Source organism: Ostrinia nubilalis, chromosome 5 (assembly GCF_963855985.1).
Source record: "Ostrinia nubilalis chromosome 5, ilOstNubi1.1, whole genome shotgun sequence".
Lineage (NCBI taxonomy): Eukaryota > Metazoa > Arthropoda > Insecta > Lepidoptera > Crambidae > Ostrinia > Ostrinia nubilalis.
Genome location: NC_087092.1, coordinates 5,152,623 through 5,160,250, shown reverse-complemented (window position 1 = coordinate 5,160,250; position 7,628 = coordinate 5,152,623). Strand labels below are relative to the sequence as shown.

The 7,628-nt window shown below is 37.2% G+C and overlaps 1 protein-coding gene across 1 annotated transcript in view; it reads left to right on the top strand.

The window, feature by feature from the left end:
• Nucleotides 1–533: 533 nt before the first annotated feature.
• Nucleotides 534–7,628, top strand: part of LOC135072123 (uncharacterized) — a 77,190-nt gene continuing 70,095 nt past the window's right edge. The window contains exon 1 of the mRNA XM_063966076.1: nt 534–561. The gene's annotated coding sequence lies outside the window, so the exon portion shown is untranslated. The remainder of the gene's footprint in view (nt 562–7,628) is intronic.

Below are 7,628 nucleotides of genomic sequence, written 5' to 3'. Positions count from 1 at the left end.
ACTGTCCGGGATTGTGTACGCAACGCCTTATACCCCTTTCTTGCTACTAATATTGGGTTGCTAAAAATAAAATATTCAACAATATCTTCTAATATTATACATTTGAAAGTAACTCTTTTGTTACCTGTACCTCTAAAAGTAAGGATTAATCTCAGAATAAATCGTCAGTTTTGACATATTTCCTATACTGAAACTGTCAATGCGTCAGTTATACCAGGAGTTATTCTCGGATATAAGTTTGGTCGAATCGGGCCTAAACCGGTATAAAGTAGTTTGATAAAGAAGATATTTTGAGACACAGGTAATAACGTTGTATGTATAATTTATTTTGACTGTCTTCATATTATTATACCGTCTATAATTTCCCGAATTGGCAAAAGTGAAACTTTTCAGTACTTTCTCCTTTTACATGAAAAAATACCATTTCCAGCATTCTCCCATTTTAAATAAATAATAGTAAAAAATACCAAATAAAAAGCCAAACTAAACCCATTACCACAATATACTAAGACTGCGCTATTTGTTTCAGATGCACGCGACTGCGACGGGGACCCTAACAAGGTAACACTAGCCAAAAAACGTACAGCGAAAGCACATCAGACTCTACATTTTTGTCGCAAAATAACTCTTATTATGTAGTAAATAAGATACCACAGTGTTAAGCTTGATGTGCCGTCTATACATTAAAGCAGTTCTAAACTTTAGCGACGAGTTTATGGCCCCGGCGACCGCCAAAAGTCGCCTGATGCAAGCTTGCTTACTCTTTTATCACTGTGATTTCTTTTGAATGTGGTACGTAGATAGGCTGCTTTAAAGGAATTTGCAGCACGTCTAAACTTACAAATACTTTAACTAGTCATATAAGCGCTCTACCAAAAAGTTGGGATCGCGTTACGAATCGTTTATTTCTTGTAAGATAAATTAGTTACCCATATAAAAAACGGTGGGCAGAAGTGCTGTCCACACTGCTTATGACCGCAGTCTGTGGAGGAACACTATATGTGGTCGCGATCCTCATCATGAGGGGCCGAAGAAGAAGAAAAATATAAAAACAGTTTTGTGACTATAGTTATACTGCTCCTTATGAGTGTTAGGAGTGTCTATTTTGTTACCAGAGAGAATCTATTTTAGTTATTCCCACTATTACAAAAATTCAATTCTTAGGCTGAGTTGCACAGCCTTACTATAACAGTAACTATAACGATAACTGGTGTGTTTTGTATCGAGTTTGACATATTTCTGACGTTTGTTAAAGTCAAAGTAAGATAGTGAATTAATTGACAGTCTCCATCTGCTTAAACCTGGTCAAATCTTTACTTTTTTGTCAACAAATGTAACACATTGATACACGGACAAACGCCGCCAATTCAGTGGCAGTCCACCTCCCAAAGTGCAGGCGTGTTGACTCAACAATTCTGAATGCCCAGTACTAAAATTCAAATACATAGTGATTATCTAGGTATATATATATATATATATATAATACTCCCAAGCCGCTTTCGGCTACGGTAACTGCGACAAAATTCCTTTAGTCCGCAATAAGAGGGCTACGCTGGGCTGCCCTATCATGTGCCCTCACATGGCTACAGTAGCCAATCTTGTTGGTAAACGTGCGCAAACAATGTCGACACGTTAGGACACCGCTGATGTAGTTGTAGGTGATAGCCGCTGCTGGTCTGGCTTTAAGAGCATCGCGCTTCGAGTCAAGATCAGATTTCCGCTGCTCTTCGAAGTCGTACGAACTTATTTTTTACTTATTTTTTTTAGATTATCTAGGTATGCATTATCTAAATACTATAGATAGCAGGCAATTTTCTTAAACCTGGTCAAATCTCTTTACGTTTTTGTCAACAAATACCATCAATTCAGTGGCAGTCCGCCTCCCAAAGTGCAGGCGTGTTGACTCATACATCAACTCGGTTTCTTCGATAAGGCTCCCTCGCTGCCAATAAAGTGATTAAGTCACAAATCGCGGCAACACCCGTGATATACCGGGGCCCCCGATCGCTTTCTAATTTATTTTTTTATTTGTTTCGTTTTTTTGGCCGACGGATTTTATAACTTTTTGGCAAGTGCAGTGGTGAGGTGTTTTGCTGTATTTTTTAAGCAGACTTTGGAACAGTCTTTTTAGTCTTTACATTCTGAGAATGGTCCTGCTGTTGAAAATTAGAGAAAAAAAGGTTTTTCAAATACAAGTTCGTCTCTATACTTAGGTATAGAGTCAAGTAATTTATCCCTCGAATCTACTAGCCTAGACTTTAGTAATTTTAACACATTGAGCTCTTGCTCTGGCAATGTATGGCTCAACTAGTGGAATAATAAACAAAACGAGGAACCAAACATAAATAAAGTAAGATTTTTAATAAAAATATGTATAGTATCCCAGTTTATTGCAGCATAAAATTCTTTCAAAACAATAAATCAATTCTCTATTTAATCGACATGGTACGCCGACTGTTAGCACTCCAATTCTCCTGGCCGGCCCCACGCCTATTACAAATAAATTACCCTCCGATGCCGGCCCGATATAAATTTCATACGTGCTGAGAACTGACATACGGTATTATTTATTACCTACGTACACATTTTCGGAAAAAACACAAAGAAGACATTGTGATGTAATTGAGCCTGCTTTATTGGGGCACGCCATTTTGAAGCAATTTTCTACGATTGGGGAAAAACTATTTTATTTTACCTCACGTTTTGTTAAATCGTGTAGCAAATACTGTTATTATCTTGGAATATGAATAATAGACTTTTGGGTCTATTTCTTATATCGAGTACCTCCGTTTAACAATGAATGAATACTCAACTACGAAAACCATAATAAAAAGATCCATTCTTTGTTAGGAAAAGTAAATGGAGCCCTTCTGACTTTATGTCGATTTATTATGTCGACCTAAAATCGTGTCTCAATTTCCGAGTATAGTAGAGGTGTCTCAACATTCCAATGTTCGCCTGATACCAAAATAATCTCCTAAATCAATTCCGAGTATCATTAACATCTGTCGGCAAGTCGGGGATCCCACCACAGTTCAAGGGAACACCTAGTAATATGCCTCCAAACGAATGTCCTAATTTCAAGATGGAAACGAGCTATAAATGACAACTAGTCGTTAAACTAAAAATTCAACCACGATGCAAAATTCGACCACACTTACCTGTCATCGTTGTGTACGTACACAAGACTATATGTCAATGCTTTACAATTTGGTGACTGCAGCATTGCCACGATTATTTTTATCTGAAAAATATAGCTTACCTTATTCATTCAGATATAATGTAGCTGTATACATTAAAACAATTTTTAAAATCATTTCACTAGCACTAACAAACTTTACCTCCTAATAAATTAGTGTAAAATATGGCAGTGTGTTTAAAAAAACTGATGTTCTGTTGATTATACTGTCATGAAAATATTATACTTTTCCATTTTACTATGTCCTCACCCCGTGTTTACACGTGTTCCACCAGTCGCGGCGCCATTAGCCACACAAATGACACTAAAATGAAATCTATTCATTTCCTTTGAGTCGAGTCAATCGGCGGCAGATATTGTTCAATTTCACGCGATCCGAGCATTATGCCGGATACCGTGGAACCACCGCGGTATCTGAACACATTTGTAACCTGAGCCCGTAAGCCACTTTTGGTTTTTGGGTTTCGTTCACGCGAAATTATCTGTAGGCAGGAACAAGTGTCAAAAGTTGTGAGGAAAAATAAATGAAATTACTTTCATTTTTCTATTTAAACATCAAAATGGTAAATACCAGTTATGCGATAATGATAAGAGATTGATGCTACAAAAACTTTTACTGAGATGCTACGGCGTAGTCGTTACGAAGTTTACGTAGCATCTTCAAAAAGAATGTAGCCAAATCTAGCTTTAAGGGTAATTAAATAAACGTTACTCAATCTTATTATTCAATAATTGTGAAGATATTCCAGTTAAAGATCTAAGCTCGATTCAATTTAAAACATCACCACGCTACGAACACTACTCGTAGCTACGTCGTAGCTTCGTAGCACTACGAATTACTGTTACGAAATGCGTCTACAATTTTTTTTCTTCTCGTTTTCTCTCAGTAATAATTCGACATTTGTTTTAAGGAAAATTCTATCTAGCCGTTGCTCTAGTCCCAAAAACTGGATTTACGAAAATGGCCCTAATATCCTCCCATCAAAACTACACACGTTCGGGAGTTTAATCAATGTCGTTATGGCCGATGTCGCGATAGGTGCGGGCGGGTCGCAGCGGTTAATTTGTTACTCGATGTTTATCGGTGGAATCGAATACATTTGTCCGACAAGCCGGCTTGATACGCGAATGACGGGTGCGTTTAATTTAGTCATTGTCGATGTGTTTCTGATACACGAGTAGGGTCGCGTGTTTGGAAATTGTGGTAGGTAGTACTTTTTTGTACAAGTGTACTCTTTCTCATCTGAAAATTCATGTGTGTTCTCTATTCACATTTGTATGTGACTGTTGGATACACAGGGACTTTAATCGAACCTTTTTAAGGGTTGATTGCACCATTTTACTTTGACTTTAACAAACGTCAAAAATATGTCACGCCCCATACAAAATACGCCGGTTATCTAAGATGCCGGTTATCGTTAAAAAGTTACGTAACTTACGCTCAAAGTTAGGTGGTGCATCTCAGCCTAAAGTAGGATTATTTTAATGTTTCATAAAGGCATTAAAATGAAAAACAGCATTTTATTAATAAACATTTGAGTGATTGAAAATCCACCTTCTTAATAATCATTTCAAAAACTGAACGAAACGTGACGTCATCGACAGTGACGGCCGATATTAGCGGCCCTTTGTCCGCGTGACCTTGTCGCGCGGCCGAAGATTGATAGTGGCGCTCGTTAGCGGCCATTGTAGCCAAGGTATTCAATTTCAGCGGCTTGAGGATTCCTCCAAATTGTCGTTGGGTTTGACGAGTGTAATCTGAAAGAAATTTGATAAGATCATCTAGGTATATGAACTATAACAGTTTGAGTTTTTAAATGTAGCCCAAACATTTCTTATGAGTCTAATGTGAGTGACATGTTTTAAGTTTGCAACCTTTAATTTATTTATTGCTAGATTACTGTATGTGTGTAACCCAGTCAAATGGCTCCGTAAAGGTAAAAAGGTAAAGTTGAAATTTCAATTCTAGCGAATTGAGGCTAAAATTTTACAAACCATCTTATTACCTAATTGAAGGGTATTTTGAAAAATGTCCTGGAAACTCAGACTGACCAGGAAAGGAGCTGTTATTCCTTAAATAAATAAACAGTATAACAGGAAAATGAGATAAATTGGTATCAAATGGTCCTAAAATTACTGCCAAATGATACGTCTGCACTCTAGCAGCAGGTATGGTATTAACAAAAAATTGGCTCCATTATCGAATGGTTAGTAACTATCGAATAAGTGCCGTGATCGAATAAAAAATTTACATGCGCCGAGGGTGACCGTTACGCGGACAAATTGAAGCGATTGCTCAACTGGACCAAACCCTGAATAGAACAGTAAACCAGCAAGTAGGCTTAAAAGAGTATCTTAACTGTCATTTCAGACGCCTATGCAGCTAATAGAGGTCAACATGCTATGTAGTGCAGGTTGTTGCTGAAATACTGGAAGGTACTTAGAAGTTCTTCATATTGGAGAAAAGAAAAAACTACCTGGGTTGTTTAGTTGTTTGCGTAAAGTTTAGTATAAAAATATTTGGAACGTGCACACTTTGATATTTTATTTTCTATAATCTGTTAATTGTTGCAGGAAGCCGGTAGGAATTCTATTTTCAGCAGATGTGATAACGTAACGTGAATGCATCAGGAAAAATGGACTGGCTGTTATTCTTGACCTGTGACAGGGTGCCCGAGGCTGAATCATACACGGCCCTGAGCTATTAATTCGATACTGACGTTTTTATCGGGTAATAAACCGCTCTGCTTGACGGCGGATTGATGACGTACAGTTATATCAATTGCGCAGTAAACGGTTGTGTGTTTAACTGTGGGAACGCATACATTACGGCCGAGGCCTAATTGTAATGTTCAGATCAAACGGGTAATCTAGATTCAGTATTATTGACTGCAGTTGGATAGAGATTTTACGTATATTTAGGTAATGCGTAGGGCATTAACGTAAATAGAGTCACAAACCTGTTTAGTAGGACCTAAGCTTTTGCTTTTACTGTAATCGACAAGACTAAGAAAGTGTCGCAAGTTCGCAACGTAAACACTATTTACATAATCCCAATAACTCTACAGACTTTCTTAACAAAATTAAAATGGAACTTACCTCAAAATGTAAAAATATTTCCTCTGAAGACAATATTTTTTACAATTGCACTCCGCATAATTTATGATGATCGCCTCTGGCGCCGATTTAGCCATTTCAATAAAATTATACAAGTCTATGAAAATAAAAACGGATCGGCCGACTGCCAGTTACTTTGCCTTCTCGGACATGCTTGTCATCGGAATGTGAATCTTATTTTGTAAGTCATAGGGATTGAGCAACTATAGTTTTTAGAATGGCATTTGTGGTTATGATCGTAACATCACTCGCTACGTGTCGAACGAATGGAAATTGGAGTTTCCCTCGAATTATAAAATCAATTAGCCTCCTTCGGGTTTGGTTGATAGATATTTTTTAATGTCGCCGAGCTTATTATGATTTGGATAGAGGGGTTTGTCTATTATTTCTTTTCTGCTTGCCTTTTGCCTTTTTATACTGAATAAATATTGTGCTTTAAGAATACTTCAATGTTTCCTTACTCCAACGCACAAATCGGAAGCTTAAAATAATTGCATCGGGTGTCCAAGAATGAAAGATAAATTATTTAGTCGCAAAATATTACCAATTAATAAAATCATTAGAAAATCAAGTATTTTGATCAGTCTCACTTACCTACATACTTGATTAACGTTGAATTGCATTAATTAAATAACTTATAGCTTGTATAACATAAACAAAAATTTAACGAGCCTCAACTAACATCACCGTCAGCCTTTTCTATTGAAAATTAACTTAAATTATAATTCAAATTCAATTAACTTTGTTTCAACAAAATTATTCATCGCCGAGATTTTAAAACTCCGTCACGCTCGAGCAGTCAAAAACAATACTTATTCAAATGAAACAAAAAGCAATTAACGGAGGAGATATCCCTCCTCGGAGGATACGGGAGGAGAGATTATTGAAAAAATAATTAATAAATATTTATGACGCCACCTGAGGAGCTCGGATTCCATTTTTATCCAGCTCTCGAGCACGCATCTGCATTGGAGTAAAGACAGTTTATTACGAATGCAAAATTTTCCATTCATATTCAAAATTTTATATCCCAATGTGGTTGAGGGGGCTAATTTATTCGGGGGACGCAAGGAGGACGTCTTGGGGAGATTAGGAAGGGTTGCGCTGCGAAATTGACAGGTGCCTGTCAAAAATTACAATTAATAATTGAGACAGTGGCGGCTGCGGCTGCGCTGGTGGGGTGCAGCAAGGCATTGGCTTTAATGTGTTGATAGGACGAGAAAGTCTTGTCGCAATCCTGGAAAAACAAAAAAACATCAGCATTAATGACTATTGGTTCATCAATTTTATTGTAACTACAATCTATTTATGA